Genomic DNA, 17,746 nt, shown 5'->3' on the forward strand with positions numbered 1-17,746 from the left:
GATACATACAGTAAAAAGCCTCAGGCACTGTGTTAGATGTGTTTTCGACGTTATATATGCGTTTATTCATGTCGTCGATTTTACGGTTGCAATTCGACGTTGATTATACGTCGAGGCGACGTATATATACGTATAGCCGTATTTTCGCCGTAAATATACGTATATTCGACGAATCAATGCCCACTGGGTATGGCAGCCGCGCCGAGAAGCTTTGCTTATGCCCATCTTTTTCCACCGCTTCTACTGAACCTCGGAGCTGCAGGAGGAAGGGCTGACTTTAGAAAGAGCTCTTAAAGTCGCTAGAATTCATGAAGCAGCTCAAGCAGAATCAAGAATGCTTTCTGACCACAGTGACAAAGTGACACTGAACGGGGTGCTCGCTCAAACTTTACAAACAAAAGCCGAGCAGCAGGACGCAGTCATGCTAGAGATATAGAAGAACAGGGGACGGCTGACATTACATGTTGACAACGCACAAAGCAGATGAATGCGGAGCGTGAACAGCAAAATGTCTACACTGTAAGAAAACAGGACATTATGCACACGTCTGCAGAACATCACGTCCGAGTTTAAGGAGAGCAACATCAGAGATTGGAAGCTAAGGAGTTTCAGGTCTGTGTTTTTATTCTAGGTTCAAGAAAGTCTGAATACCTTTGCAAGAAGTATTTCAGAATCCCAGTCAAATCCAGTACGAATGCCCCATAGATCTGCATTGTACAATTAGTATACTGTTTGTCCGTTGAATCAAACACGCCTTATGAAGCATTTCTAAAACAGGAGAGATCGTTAGGGAATGCGTCTTCCTGTAAAAATAAAATGACTTCAAGGGTACTATAAGCAGAGGTGTGAAAGCCTGCTCTACTGAAGAACTATAGCCAGAGATGCCAAAGAGGTCGAGATTTCACCACGTGAGAGAAAGCATCTCAGAAAAAGAAGTTGCGGTCGTTTCCACGCGTTATAAAACCACTAGGTCAAACAACAAGAGCTGAAGAGCCGCTGTTGAGAGTAACGCGGCCAAGCGCTCTAAGGAGCTGGCTTAAACCTCCAGTCTCTTCAGGAGCACCTGTTGGAGTCGCACTGCTACAGCGTATCTCCTTGTTAAGTATCCCTTTTATTGTTGTTGCTGCCTCCAGGCGATGTAAACCAGATTCAGAAAAAAAATAATTTGAACAACATTATTCCTATGTTGTTTGAAGGCGCGGTGGCCAAGTGGTAAGGCGTCGGTCTCGTAAACCGAAAATCGTGGGTTCAAACCCCACCTGTGCCTGTTTCATTTGTCACTGCTTTCCTTTAGTTTCAAAGTCTTCAAAAAACTCGCAATGTAGGAGTCTGAATAGTAAGAGAGCGTAACTGTCGCCAGTGATTAGTATTCTTGCATATCCTGCCTTGTTTTTTAGTCGACAAAGCTTGTTTCTCTTCACACCCATCTTCCGAATGATCACCTCAGCATTGGGAAGGAACGTGCGCTTGGTACAGCCCCCCACTCCATGGTCTGATCACAAACAGATCGGGTGAGCTGTCAGTCCAGGTTGGAAGTAACGTTCGAAAGCACTAAAAATCTGACTTAGGAACGAGAAGACCGTGTTTTTTTAAACGAGTAAACGATAAAATAATAGTTCAGGTGGGTAGCTGCGTCAGCATGCGTATATACTGCCTGCAAGACTATGTCAAGTTCAAGTTCAAGTTTATTGTCATTATACTTATACACAGGTATATGGTATAACGAAATGCTATTTAGCTAGCTCTCGGACATAAGTAGTACAAAGAAAAAAACACAACAACACAACAACAATACAATTGTATTACAAAAGAAAGACAGAGACAACAGCCGATGTGCAAAAAACAACAACAGGCAGTGTGCAAAACAACAAAAAGGTAACAGGTTATGTGCAAAAACATGCATCAAAAGAATGAAATAAAGGGATAGAAATTATGGGGAGTGAGCTTTTGACATGTATGGTAGAGGTAGATTTTCAATGTGTGTTTGGGTTTTTGGTAAGAAAGAAGGCACTGTGAGGTTCAGATCATAGGTGAGAGTGAGAGAGGCTAGGAGTTTAATAGTTTGATAGTGCGGGGGTAAAAACTGTTTCTGAGTCTGGTAGTCCGGACCCGAATGCTCCGGTACCGTTTTCCATGTCATGCTAAACGCCACAAATTTTGTTCGTCCAGTCGTATCAATCGTCCTAAAGTTACGGAAAATCGGATGCAACTGGTGCAATCAGCACCCATTTCTTCAGGATAGTCGAGCGTTTTAAAACAGCAAATTCACAGATTCGTGTCTTTTAAGCTTTGTGTTTCGCTCTCCAAATAGAGGCACGGGTTCAAATCCCACTCCCGACAGTCAGGCGTTTTACCCTGTCTTTTTTACCTGCCTTTACACTGTTTCAGTCTTGTTGTGCTCGCTGACAATCACAGTACGAGGAAAACGGAGAAACTACTTAGCAAAAACATAACTGACAGAAAAAAGCTTCGTAAACACGTGAATGTGATTAGCAGCAGTAAGGTATGCATTCAAATGTTTAAGGCTGATTTATAAAAGCAGCAGAAGAAAGGTGCAGCCTTTGTGAGAATTCGCGGGTTTTTATGCTGCTTGGACTTCTTTCAAGTCTATGAAGTGATCCCCGTTTTATTTTCATTTTCAAACTTCAGAACCGAATAACAAAAAGGTTTCATGTGTGACAGCATTCTGTTGCAAATACCGTTTCCACGATGTATTCAGCGACGGGAATGAAATATTTTAGTGCTGGCTCAAATGCGAGGAATTTCAGAAAAAACAACGCTTGCAGTAAACGACAAATTTAAAGCGTGTAGTCAGCATGAACAGAACAACGCAATGCTCTGTAAAAACGATCTGAAGCCGCAATTACTCTTTTATCTCGGGCAGTTCATTCCGATACGATGTTTCCGCAGAATAAATGAAATGCCGAACTCCAAACATGTTGTTGCCATTATTGTTACTCCTGCTGCTGTAGTTTTAAGCTTTAATCAGTGGGTATGTAATGTTGTAAAGGGGCTGGACTACTTTGTTCAGTCCAAATTCCATTATGTGAATTTATGCTTTTTTAATATAAGCATTAACAATACAATGCGTGCTCAAAAACCATTACTTATTAGCTAAAGAAGCGGCAGTGTTTTGACAAAATGTGGTATTCGAACAGTAAATGCTGAAGTGTTTAATACTTGCTTGTGAGCAGATCTCCCTCGATTTAGACAAACTCTTGTTTGGCCGATGATTTCAGATCAAAATCTGAATCAAGTGGAAAGAAAGCTGAATTACGTAAAGGTCATATAAGGCACTGGGTATCACTGTTACGCCATCAGGTCCTGCTAGGGGGATTGGGGGGATCAAATTGACACAGAGGGACCCAATGTGGGGGCTGAACCCACAGTTCTGAGATTAAGAGATTCATGCTCTATTGACTGCGCCTGTATAACTCTTGTGCTACAGCAGTAATGTTTCTGGGTGTGGATGGACATGACATAATAGGCTGACAACAGGAACACGTGGCCCACAGGCAGTGACAGTATCGCTATCACATTTGGCTGCAGTATATTGTGTTGAGAGCAGCAATAACTTTCCTGCAGAGATGGGAGTGCCTTTAATACAGCTCTTTCAATCGGACAGAGTAACAGGAACGGACCAAAAGTTTCTGCTGTGGATCCATCTCCACGTGGGGGAAAGAGACAGTAAAATAGCGATGAAGAAACAGAAAGAATTGTGCTCTCTGCAAAGTAGGAAAGAGGTGGTCAGACACATAAAACAGCTTGGTGATAATTTACAGCGACAGTTTTATGTTATTTAGTACAAGGATTTCTCTTCATGTGACTTAAGATGTGTAATTTGTATGTTGGTTGTATGAGAACAGTTTCTTCTAAAGTCCTGTCAATTGACAGTGGAGAGCTAGCTGGTGCACATCTTCAAGAAGACTCTCTTTAAGGCGATTACAAGTTTCTCGAACAAATCTGTGTCATATTTTTAAAATAATTTAGCTAATGAGCAACGAGAGTATAAATGAATTCTCCCACCCTCCATTCAAAGATAAAACTCCATGTGCGATTCTAAGTTTCCTTGGAGCTACTGACGTTCGTCATTATTGGACATTCCCGGTGATATTGACTAAGGAGCTCAATTTTTACGTGTTGTAGTTCAACATGTACAAAATATTCGTATCCCCTGCAAATATCGGCAAGGTCAGTGATATTCTCAACAATGTGTGCCATTGCAATTCGTGCAATTCGTGCCATACTTTTTCCCAATGTATTCTGACATGCCAAGATCAGAGGGTCATATTTAAAAAAACTGGTGCATTAAAATGTTTTGTACTTCAGGATTTTGATAGTCTGTTACATTGTCTTTCACACGTCGGTGTCAGAACTGTGAGACATTTTCATAATTGGGGGGGAAGGCCGTAGCAATAAGCAGAAAGTACAATCACCTTTTCCCAGTGTAAGTCCGTGTTATGGTGAGTTTTCAAAATTGGTTTGCGATTTTCTGAAATATATTGCATACAAAAATATGATTTGAACAGTCGCTATTTATTTGGATATTTCCTTTCACTGAGGATGTCTGCAGTATTCCAGCCGTATTAGTACTGATCGAAGAGAGCCATCTACAGGCGAAAGGCGACATAACATCACAGCAGCAGCATTTAAGGTGGAACGAAAAACGCGAAGAAGCTGGCGAATAAGAAGCCAACTTCAGCCTCGTAGCAGACCCTGGGAGGCACGCTCAAAATAATCATCTTTCCCAGTACTTCAGAGTCATATTTAAAGCGCTTTACTGCAATTTTATGTGACGCAGCTCCCTACTTAAATTACTATCAGCTGTGTACTGTAATATGATTTGACTCCACGCTTGTGTTTCTCGGGAGACAGCAGAAATATTGAGGATTTGCGGCTACAGAAAATAATGTGAACTTTACAGGCAAAAGTAAGGTTACGTTAAAGAAACAAAAACTTATTGTCACCCTTTTCAACTTGATTATTTAAGACATTTGTTCGGAATAGTATATCTTCTCGTGTCTGTGGCTGTTGTCCTACAATAACGGTGGTGAAATAGCAGGAATGTGCAGAAAGAATCGGAGATAGAACAGAAGACTCATCTAGTCGATAGTAAGGTTGTGTAGGACCTCACACACGTCGATGTCAGTGTTGAGTAGTGTGGTTTAAATCTTCTTCACGAACCAGAAAGGAGTAGAAACCTAAAGTCTTCTGATCTGTAATCAGACACGTTATCCATTGTGCCATTGGCGTTTGCATCGCGTTCCCATACAGCACCACATTCAGTTCAGAGCCGCTACTATTCATGTGTTTTGTACGTGTATCTTATTACTACGTCTTTCATTACGTCTGGTTTAAAATAATGTATCTTTAAAACAGACAAAGGGTTTATGAGTCTCCCTGAAATTCACACACGAAGAATAAAAGATATCGCGTTTAAAAAGAATACAGAGATGCCGGCGATAGAAAACGGAGCGTCTTAAGTGCGCGCTATCACTGAACTAAACTCCCGATCGGTAAGTTTGTCGGCGGCTTTTTAATTGTGTTAGGAAGAGCAAACAGTCCACAGTGTACATTTTAAAGGTCTAAGCAAAACAATCAGACGTGAGGATTATTCAGAACAGGAGCCTCTACTTCTTTGTATACTGAGTTTTCGGGTGAATGTCAAAGTGAAAGACAAATAAGCAATTTTCACTTTTTGAATAAGGAACAAGAAAACACCATCCTTCAAACTGGATTCAGACCTGGGACATAAGAAATACTCGCTGCTTTTTCTACAGTCTTAAGAGCTAGCAACTGAGCTATCGAGGGGTCAGAAAATAAACGTTTTGTCACACGCGTAGCCCAAGTGTAGTGTAGTGTAGTGTTCCTCTTTATTTAAATCCCAGTTCGACATCAAAATACTCACTCCCATAGTCTCGTTTAGTAGAAGAAATGGACCAGGCTTCTACTGTATAAACTTCCAGAGTTCTTATAAAACATTTGAAGGGATATCAGTGCAGCAGGAAATTAACTCTTTTTCTAGTGGGATCAGGATCACATAAAACCTTTCGTTTGGATTGAGAAGAGGATCATGGTGACACTCAAAACATACTAACCTTTGCTTCTTTCGAGGACGAATGGATTATTGAGCTGCGAACATCGGTTCAAATCCAATCTCTCCAACTGCAGTTGCTTCTTTGAGAGTTTCTTCAAATCTTTCAACTGAACGTCAATATCGAGGGATATTGACGGTAAAATCTTACGGATTTTGGTTTTCTTTTGATCGAAATTGTATTAAAATTCGAGCCTCTTTCACAGTTGTATAATACTTTCCCCTGCATCCTCAGATAAAAATTCTAAATACCACAAAGTTACAATATATGGAATAGCAATTATTTTTAAATGTTTTTTAAAATTTGCATTTATTTAGAGCTACATTTAGTGCTAGGTAAAGATAACATTGTTTATATTGATGGGATATAAATGTACGATGAATTTATGAGCTAAAAGGTGTACGCAGGTGCCTTTTGCGTACTTTAATCAAAGACAATAAATAACTTTCACTCAGACGTTGATCAGAAGCTCAATAAATGACGAAGCAGAGGCTCCTGTTCCGAATTCCCCTCACGTCTGATGGTCGTGTTCTGATCAAGATCAATCTAAATTGGTACAAGGGATTTTAACAAATCTGGTCTTTAAGTTCAGGGACTGCTCTGTCTGCTTTGTAATTCAAAAATAGATACAAATGTCAAGTTTTTTATAGATAATGTGTTGTCTGTTTTCAAAAGTTAGGTACTTACAGATGCAGCCATTCAAAGTGCGCGTCACAGACACGTACCGCAGGTGACGTCGCTCAGTATGACGCAAGATGACGCGTGGCACCGCAGTACGTGATTGGTTGACCGACAGGGGCACTCGTGGTCCGTTGGTCTGTCGTAGAAAGACTTACAGTAAAAACGTCTTTGCTGTGCCCGTTGTAGATATTGAATTTTACCACTGAAGGGAAATCTTAGTAGCTGAGCATAAAAAGAATAGGAGCATACTGTAACGCGTGTGAAGGCCATAAACGATATTAATTTTGGAACATAAACATACAGTATATACTGTAGCTGGTCTTGGTACTTTAAAGAAAAAAATACACACCAGTATTCCATTTCTCCCTAAACATTTTAAGCTTTGAAGTCTTTAACTAACATGATACCGGAGTCAACAAGCATACTTTTAGAATTTGATTAAAAGGGAATATAATATGGAATCGCGTATCTAAAGAATTTAATAACGGTATTCGTGTGCTGCGACAGGGCTGTGTAGGGCTTTTTCGCCTGCCTGTTCATGCGAGCTGTCTTCTAGCCGACTGGTCTAGGTGCGTGACTAGCAACTGGGAGGTTGTGTGATCGAATCCAGCTGGTGCCGGACTTTTCTTTTAACAAACATTTCTTCGAAAAAATAGAATAGCGATATTATGGACAATAAATTGACTTTTATATTTCAAAATATCGCAACATGAACGATATTTGCGATATTTTGAACATATCTTCCCTTCTGACAGCGGTTCCTCCTTCTATTGTGTGTGTGTGTGCAACAGAGTAAATTTTTATAGAGAAATGGAGGCTGGACAGTATGCGTTACAATATAAACATTTATATTGATTTAAATCGTGTTCTGATTTAAATCGCAAACGCGTGTTTAATTATGTGTTTTTTAATCATAATCAGGCTAATGCATTTCTACATTTTCTGTATGAACCAGCTTAGAGGTTCATACAGAAAGACAGCTTGTGTTTAAATTGAGTGTAAGGTAATTTATGCTTCTAAAGTCATGGTCAGCATTTATTATTGTACTGTGCTGTAAACTTTTTCTGTGCCTAGTCACATTATTTTATAGCGTTTTTATTGCGTTATTAAATCCGGTGGCGCTGTGTGTTAGAGTAGTTTCCTGACTCCCTTGTCACATGGTCTGTGATTGAATCCCATAGAACTATGACTTTATTTTTTAACAAACATTTCTTTGAAAAAATGAAACGTTTCCCTTGGTCAGAGATTAAATAAAACCTCACTCGCACCAAACAAATTTATATTTCTAAATATCACAAAATACGTTCATTGTCTTCCAATCGAGTCGAGTTGACATTGGAAGCCTGCCACACCCGGACTGTTAAACCAACGCATTAGCACGTCAAAGCCCATCGAGGGTATTGAGCCAGTATTGCCTTTAGTATTCCCCCCTCTCCCCTCAATTCAATTCAATTCAAGGTGTTTTATTTGCATGACAGATGGGTACAAGCAGTGTTGGGTATGTATATTGTAACGCTTACGGCAGACAGGCACTGTGTAAGAGCCGGCGCACCAGAGCAGCGCACCGAGGGAGCGTCTGCATTTCTAACTTAGTTTTTAAAATTAGTCAAGCAATATGAAGCATCTCCTTTTACTTAGTGCCTGAGCATAAAAAGAATAGGAGCATACTGCAACGCGTGTGAAGTCCATAAACGATATTAATTTTGGAACTTAAACATACAGTATATGGCTGGTCTCGGTACTTTAAAGAAAACATACACACCAGTATTCCATTTCTCCTAAACATTTTAAGCATCGAAGTCTTTAACTAACGCGATACCGGAGTCAACAAGCATACTTTTAGAATTTGATTAAAAGGGAATATAATATGGAATCGCGTATCTCAAGAAATTAATAACGATATAATTATATTCATGTTGCAAAAGAACTGCAACGGACATAAAAACTCCCTTGCTTTTAACAGAGCGTTCCATAATTTCTAACTACGAAAATGCCAGGTGAAAGGATTTGTAAACATATTTTGTTAAAGCAAGTCAGAACCCATTCAGAGCCTACATTACATTTTAGCGTTTCATTCTGAGCAGAAGACCCTCACACCTGAAGAAGGGGGAGGTGTTTTTCGCTGGAAATCTCGCCTGCTTCTACTTTACAACCGGAGTGCTGGCTGTGACGAATTAAACCGGTATTACAGGTTACAATCACAGACCATGTGACATGGGAGTCAGGAAACTAACACAGCGCCACCAGATTTGATAACGCTATGAAAACGCTATAAAATAATGTGACTAGGCACAGAACAAGTTTACAGCACAGTACAAAAATGCTGACCATGACTTTAGAAGCATAAATTGCCTTACACTCAATTTAAACACAAGCTGTCTTTAGCCCTCTAAGGTGGTTCATACAGAAATGTAGAGATCCAGGCTCAGAACACACAGCTTCATTAGCGAATACATATGCAGGACAACTAGAGAAGACGTTTTACAGAGGATGGATTTTTAGAAACATCCCATCAGTGACATCACTGAAGTCAACTCCTAGGTACTGTAACTGTCGTGTGGATAGTTTCACAAGAATCAGACAAAGGTTTAAGCATCGCTTGTTCTAGATAAAACTGCAAAAAAAAACAACAACCCATAATGTACTTCTTTGCGGCTCTGTTTGCCCAAATCATATATTCACAACGTGAAATCTAGAAAATAATATTACGTAACCAAAATCCGCAATATGGAAACAGAACCTGTGTAATTGTTGATAGATGATGTACTCGTAACATTTTTTCAAGACGAACTACAACATTTAAAAAATGACTTGTATGTACTTGATATCTCTAATCAATCCACGGGTCCCAGCACGAAACGAAAGTAAAACGCATACCGTTTCGCGCTTCTTATTAGTTGCTCAAAAGTAATTTGACCGTATGAAATGCATAATATAAACCTAGAAACATATACGTGAGTAGTACTTAAGCACTGTAGTATCGGTGTTAAGACATACCTCTCAAATACTGTAAATCAAGTTAAAAATATCTCAAGATTCTGGTCATAATGAAACCATGTTTCGTGTATGTTTTCTTTAAAGTACCGAGACCAGCCATATACTGTATGTTTATGTTCCAAAATTAATATCGTTTATGGCCTTCACACGCGTTGCAGTATGCTCCTATTGTTTTTATGCTCAGCTACTAAGATTTCCCTTCAGTGGTAAAATTAGATATGAATATTCAATACTTAAACGGGCACAGTTAAGACATTAAATATACATATACATACTGTATACAGTACAGTTTGCATACGGTAATATGTTTATGTCCCTAAATCAATCTCTTTTATGAGCATGTGAAAGGCATGGTGAATCACTGTACTTTGCATGATTGGAAAAAAATGCGTGATTGCGAAATGCTGTGGCGTTACTTTTACAAAGACGGTCAATGAAAAAAAGAATGTGGACCAGGGCAATACTTTGAGTTTACAGCTTGTCCAAGGTCATTTATTATTAATACTATTATTAATATCTTCGTTAAAGACTTTGATGGCTACAGCTCAAACATGAGAGGTTGAGCTTTATTAGCTCCACCTTGCGGAAATTCCGGATACTATTATTTTGCTAGCGGTATTTACCGGTAACTCGCGGTATTTACCGGTAGCTTGCGGTAGACTGCGTACAGCGTACCGGAAAATAATGCGGTATCGCCCGCGCATTTTGAATGGCTGCATCTGTAATTGACTTTATGATTTGGTTTTGATTTTGAATCGTTATATTATTAAGTTTGTGCTTTCTCTGTTTTTATCGTATTGTGAAGTTATTTTTTAAACAAACGCTTACAAAGGCAAACAGGGCACACAGTACAAGCTACTGTGCACTTTTGGGAGTATACCAGGTTCGATATAAAATCACAAAAATGTAAAAGGAGAAAATACCCCAGACTGCGTGTAAAGCCCTCCTTGAGGTATGCTTTCAAAATAGCTGCACCAGGCACTTGGACACAGATAAACACAGGGATTTAAAATTCAGGAATATGAATGGTCAATTGCTTACAGTTGGTTTTTTTACGTTTCGTATTTAGCGATTTGTGTATAAATCTTTTAAAAATTCATTAAAATGCTAACAATATGTAAAATAAAAGCAACAGCACCGTTAAATGCCGGGGAGACGGGCAGTTTTTTTTTTTACAATCAGATTCCAATCTCTAATGCTGTGTGTGAGAGCTGTGTGTGAAAGCTTACTGTACATAACTTTCCTTTTCTCACATTTTCTGACAACTATTTTTTCTGACCAAAGGGGCACCCTGTCAAGATGTGAGTCGCTCTTGAATCAGAGCTGGGTGACACGGGCTTCTGTTCTGATATGGTTGTACGAGAAGCAGGAGGAATCACTTCACTCGTATGAAGCATGAGCTGAATCAGGAGTGAGACATTTCGTGTGTTTGTGCATATGTCAACGCCTGACCTACATCGTAAAACTAAAACTAAATTAAAAACTAACATTAAGTTGTCAGAGACATTCATTTATATACAAACATTACTTGTTTCTTTGCAGATAGGCATGCTGAAGTAGCTACCCACCTGAATATATTAAACGTTTCATCTATACAATCAACATAGTGTTCTCCTGAATAACTACTCAAAAGAAGCCGCAGCTCAGGTGTTAGAGAGATTTGAAATCAGATCGATGGATTTAGAGTCCAGACTGCTAACCGACAGCTGACACAGGTCTTTTACAGAACTGTTTTGATTTTTTCTACTTTGTCCCCGTGACGTCATTGTCCTGCTCGCAGCCGAGCCCGACACACGGTACCATCTGGTTTCTGTCGCTGGGCGCTCACCCTGCGGTCCATGTGGGTCCTCATGCCCCAGTATAATGACGGGGACACTAAACTGTAAACAGGTGCCGTCCATTGGCTGAGAAGTAAAACTGAGGTCCTGACTCTCTCTGGCCTTTAAAAATCCCAGGTCGTCTCTTGAAAGAGTAGGGGTGTAACCCCGGCATCCTGGCCCAATTTTCCATTGGCCCTTACCAGTCATGACCTCCTAATAATCCCCATCTATGAACTGGCTTCATTACTCTGCTCTCCTCCCCACTGATTGTTGATGTGTGGTGAGCATTTTGGCACAGTATGGCTGCTGTTGCATCATCCAGGTGGGGCTGCACATTGGTGGGGGTAGTGGGATTCCCCATTACCTGTAAAGCGCTTTGAGTGGAGTGTCCAGAAAAGCGCTATATAAGTTTAAGCGATAATAATAATAATAATTATTATTATGTAAATTGCAATAAAAATAGAATATTTGTTTCAAAATCGATTAATGTAAAAACTGATAAAGCTAATGCTTTTTTCAGGGCTATATCTACTTTTTTAAAAAAAAGAGAAGTCTGTTGCAATTGTGAAATTTGGAGAAGATGCACCAGCGGGTGCCTTCACATCTCCAGCTTCAGTCTCGCCTGTAGCTGGGAGAAGGTTAAAAGCACACAAGTGATCTGTAGACGATGTTCGGGGAAGAGATAATTCTGTTTTCAGCACAGGGAGTGAGAATGATAAAAACACAGAAAGCACAAAGTTAATAATACAACGATACAAAATCAATACCAAATCATAAAGCCAATTAAGTAGCTATCCTTTGAAAACAGAGAACACCTTTATATCTACAAAAAACTTGACATTTGCATTACAAAATGTATTTTTGAATTACAAAGCAGACAGAGAAGTCCCTTAATTCATAGATCAGATCTTGGCCAAAACAAGACAATCAGATGGGAGCTGAATTTGGAACAGGAGCCTCTGCTTCGTCGTTTATTGAGCTTTTGATCAACGACTGAATTAAACAGATTCACTATTTTAACTCTTTGGTTACAATACACAAAAGGCACCTTCCTTCAAGCTGGAGTCAAACCAACGACCTAAGGATTCCCAAGTGTTTCCATTACAGTTCCCTACTCTACCAACTGAGCTATCGAAGGGATACCAGGAGCTGCACTCTGACACATACTGCCCAATGTAGTGAAATGTTCCAGATGAGTAAAATCCCAGATCGACATTGTTTCCAACTCGTTTCCTTAGTCTTTTTTACCTTGAATTTAAGCCACAAACCAGGATTCTACCGTATAAACTTCCGGGGATATTAAAACATGTTTGATGGGGCATCAATCATTCCAGGCGGAAATTGACTCCTTTTTTTTTCTTGGGGGAAATGAGGAACAAAACTAAATGTCATTCTGTGCTTCTTAGAAGCATTATCACAGCTAATGCATGTAATGCCTTTAGTATGTGAAGGTGAGAGTTCAGTTATGCCAGGGAGTGAAGAGAACTGAAATTTAGAAAATTCATATTTAAATAGATTGCAAATCTTCAAAGTGTTCTGTCACTGCAAAATTATTACAGGGGTCTACCAGCTGCGATACGTGCTTGTTTTGGGACTATTTCCAATAAGTATCGCATTAGTAATTGTGTGTCCTTACTGGTATCTTTTAAACTGTGAGGGACATTCGGTTATATAGTCATAATCCGATTTTAACGTGTCCTGCATTTTAATTTACTGAACAGATAAATTGAAACGTTCTGATTCAGAGCCCCTGCAGTTCGTGCTAATTAGAGCCACAGCAATGCTCCCGTGTCCTGAGCACCACACTGAGCACACGTTCAGCTGGACTCTGACTTTGTTCAGCACGACTTCTTGTTGCAGTTGAGCTCAGAGCTAGAGATGATCTCCATATTCTACCGCACTAAGTAGTTCGAAAGTTAGTACACAGTACACACTTTTAAGTGGAGTCAGGTTGTTAAAAAATTAAACCAGCGCCCTGTCACAGAAAAGTACCCCGGTCTCCCCCGCAGCAAACGTAGGCACTCAGCACTGTACTAAAGAGGAGCGCTTATTCGCAGCTGAGCGTGAGCTCTGTTTACAGTCAGCAGACATTTCCTCATTTCCAATGACGTTTTCGCCTGCTCTCAGCTTTTTAAAGACGGTCATAAACGCTCATGAAGTAATTCATGTCAGTTTGAAGTCTGTTTCTGTTGTCTCGGCTCTTGATGAAGAAAAGCCGTGCCGTGATTTTTTTTCCCACTTAAGGCTTCTATCGTTTCTACTCTAACGAGAAAAGCTTTTCATCAGAAGTGTGATTTGAACATACGTCTCCAGGAGAAACTGCACTGGCTGTAAACTCCAGAGACTCCCTCTCTGAAGAAGTTTCCGTCACCCTGCAAGAGAGAAGGTCCATCATTCACTGAGGCAACCACTGAGACAATTAACATTGAACACGTGAAATGCGAGATGCTTTCTACCTAGGGATTTTATCGTTTCTACGTTGTCAGAAGTGGGGTTTAAACAAAAGTCTCCAGGAAAAGCTGCAACCTAAACGCAACGCCTTAGACCACCAACCATCCAACCTGTGTCTCTTATACGGAATTATATTTTATTTCTTTCTACTTGTTGAAAAGAAAAAAAGTGAAATCATGTAATGAGAAAAATGTCTTTTTTCATGGGAAAAACAAGTACGAGCAAATGTAAAGTTTAGAGCAGCGCTCAATAAAAACGATCAGAAACCGAAAGCGCTTCTTATGCGGATCAGTATATTCCGATGCCGGTGGTTCTGCAGAAGAAATAAGAGTAGCCGAACTCCAAGCACTGTGTTGCCATTACGGCTACTCTGGCTGCAGCTGCTTTAAGATCTACTCAGCGAGCACAGAAAGTTGAAGGAGGTCAGACTGGTTTGCGCTGTCTAAATAACAGTGTGTGATTTTAAATAAGACTATTTACAATGTAATACATGCTCCAAAAGTACTGCACTGGCTGCTATTTGAAACGCCTTCATAAATGACGCGTAATAGAGATTGATGCAGCTGGCTTTTATGCTTCACAATACATTGCAATCAGGAAAGTATACTGTATTGTAATCAGGAAAATAAATCAATTATTAATATGCAATACAACGTCTGTTCTTAAAAATGATAGCTGTTTTACACTGACGTCGCTCTTTATGAGATAATCCAGATTGTGAAGACGACTGCACCCTAGCAGATCAAAATATAACACAATGGCTGTAAAGCACACTCTGAATCGATCCGAAAATTTGATTTCCTCGATCCGTTTAGGCTACAACAGGCAACTTGGCGCTTCTCCAGCAAACCATTTCTCAGTTTTGTGAATGACTTGTGCTTCCAGCACACCAACTTCTGTAGCTTGTCTGGATGGCCGAGTGGTCTGATGCGCCAGTTTTAAGGGCTCATGTTTTTCCATTGCTTGGGTGTTTTGGTCTCTGAATAGAGGCGTGGGTTCAAATCCCACTTCTGACAGCTACCGTCTTTTCCCTGCCTTGCGTTTTTCCTGTCTTCTTGTGCTTGCTGACAACGACAGGAAGAGGAAAACGGAGAAACCGGCTTGGGGGCACATGATGGTCAGGGAAGTACTTCTTGAACACTTATGTGATTAGCAGAAAGTCAAATAGGCTTCGATGTCTGCCTTAAGAACTGTTTGGGCTGCCTGTAATCGAGGAAAGATTAACTGCAAAGTATGCATTCAAATGTGAAAGACCGAAATAGAAAACCAGAAGAAGACTTATTAAAAGAAACATTGTTTTCCTTGCGGTTTATCCTGTATTTCACTGGCTGGAGACGCTGTGTCCGGGCTCAGCGGTTATATAAGAAAAGACACAGGCGGGGTTCATGGTTTTGTGCTCCCCCTGCGGAATGCGCGTCTCTTCTCTCCTTTAATACCTTCATACACTCCTCTCAAACCACAGCAAATTCCCAGAATATTTCGGTTTTACCTATTTCACAGGTAGTGGGTCTTCCTTTCCGAGATCACAGGTAGAAACAATAAATACGCTGAAAACAGGAAGGTATTCCTGATCGTAGGCGAAGATGTGCAAAAATAAATTTCCTAAAATCCAACAAGGTCCAGTCACGTTCAGGTACTATTCTGATGTAGATGAATATTTTTGGCACAGCTGTTACAACAAACAGGCAAATAAACTTTTTTTATTATTTCATTCGAGCTTTTTTTGAAAATGTTTTTTTCCATTCACTAAATAATACAAAACACAAACCCACCATAAACGTCTGACCATTGATATTCCTGAATTATAAGCTCGTACACACGTACCGCGAAATTCGTGTAAGAGTCACAGCTGGGAGGCAGTTCAACGAATATGATGCCTTTCAGAGGCCGAGTATTAGACACGCGTTATCGTGCGGAGCTTATTCTTCCTCTACCGCAGTCTTTGCCTCGGGCCACCCCTCTTGGCACATTAGCACTTTTAATTTTCGATTTTCTGTATAGAACACCGAATATCTTGAGGAAGTCTGTCAAGCAAAGACTGCTGGATAATTGAGGTGCAAACGTTGGTTCAAAATCAACATCCTCTGCTATTGCCGTTGATTCTTTGAGAGTTTCTTCAAGTTCTTCATCTGACCTTCAATATCGAGGGATATTGAGCATAATACCGTACTATTTGTAGCTTTCTTTTGATCGCCTGTTTTATTAAAATGCCAGCCTATTTTACAGTTATTTAGATATTTGGCAAGGTGTAATAGCCCCCCTCGCATCCTCAGCTAAAATATTTTAAAAGTACAACAAAATTACATTATATTGAACAGCGTTTATGTTAACATTTATATTCAAATTAAAGTAAATATACGAAAATATTAAAATACAACTTCGGCGATCTGTCGTTTTTGCTTGTCAAGTTCTCAAACAATTTTGCTATGTATTTTAAATTACTTTAGCTGAAGATGCAACGGGAGCATAAGTGAATTCTCCCGCCACCCACTGGAACCTATAATTCCATGGGTGAATACTAACTGCTTGGAAATTGCCAATGTCCGTAATTATTGGAAATTCCCGGTAATGTTGACTCTGGTACTCAATTGTTTACTACTGCAAATATCAAAATAGTTCAGGTTTTGCGGAACAATTTAATTTTTGCGGCGATGATGTTTACTATAGGAAGAAGTGCGTCCCTGGGTGGGATCAAAAAACCCACCTTGGAGTTAATAGCCAAACACGCTAACAGGTTGCACCACAGAAATGCTTACACCTTGCTTTTTTTCATTTACATACTTTTGGTGAACAAAAAAATTCGCTCGCATTTCATCTTTCGCAAGCTATATGATTTTAAAAAAAGCAAGTTGTTCTGCAAAGGAAATGAATAAACGCATTAAACCAAATCAAGACCTCTTTGAGTGTCCCAAATTACATGTTCTGTAAAACAAGACAGGAAAAAAGGTACCGCTGGAATTCGGATCCAGGATCTCCTCTTTATGAAATAAGTGCTTTCACCAGCTTTACCACAGCGCCGGCAGAACACTATTCTTATACAGGTGGGTACCCACCCTCAAACCTTTGTTCTCCCGCTACTTTACCTTTGCCTACTGCCCTGTCTCTCTCACACCTGAAGAAGGCTCCACGGCCGAAACGTTGTTGTCTCTTTCTTCTTTTTTCCAGCATGGAATAAACCTATTACCTATTCTTATACAGCCGCTTGGACACACCGCTCTGAGACATCTGAGGTCGATGTGCGCTGAGCCTGGTCGCCGACCAAAATCATGCCCAAGGGTAGATAGCTTTCGTGACGAGGTGGCCGAGTGGTTAAGGCGATGGACTGCTAATCCATTGTGCTCTGCACGCGTGGGTTCGAATCCCATTCTCGTCGGTTTAGGTCTTCGACTTGTGATCCGTTTCTAAGTCTGACTTGCTTTCTTTAGCTACTGTAGTAGAGCAGTAATATTTCTAGCGTTGGCTGAACATGGCTTACAGCAGTAGCTGACAGATATAGTCTCTTAATAGGTTAAATTTATGCTTTGTACTGCTTTCACCTGATATTAATAGTAGTCCTGATGAACGATTTAGGGACATGGCGCATCTTGAAAATGTTCTTGTTAATTTCAGTTTGGAAAAAATGCACTCACCAGAAGCAGAAACTGGTCGTATCTGCAAAATGCGCAATGCAATAGCAATGTCTTGCTATGAGTCCTTACCTGT

At 40.1% G+C, this 17,746-nt stretch overlaps 2 non-coding genes across 2 annotated transcripts; both read left to right on the forward strand.

The window, feature by feature from the left end:
- Positions 1-1,195: 1,195 nt before the first annotated feature.
- Positions 1,196-1,267, forward strand: trnat-cgu (transfer RNA threonine (anticodon CGU)). Its single transcript has one exon. It is a non-coding gene; the product is annotated as a tRNA-Thr (tRNA).
- Positions 1,268-17,335: 16,068 nt separating this feature from the next.
- On the forward strand, positions 17,336-17,417 carry trnas-gcu (transfer RNA serine (anticodon GCU)). The gene has a single exon. It is a non-coding gene; the product is annotated as a tRNA-Ser (tRNA).
- Positions 17,418-17,746: the final 329 nt, after the last annotated feature.

The sequence above is a fragment of the Atractosteus spatula genome, unplaced genomic scaffold, assembly GCF_055471065.1.
Source record: "Atractosteus spatula isolate fAtrSpa1 unplaced genomic scaffold, fAtrSpa1.hap1 Scaffold_94, whole genome shotgun sequence".
In the NCBI taxonomy this organism is placed as follows: Eukaryota; Metazoa; Chordata; class Actinopteri; order Semionotiformes; family Lepisosteidae; genus Atractosteus; species Atractosteus spatula.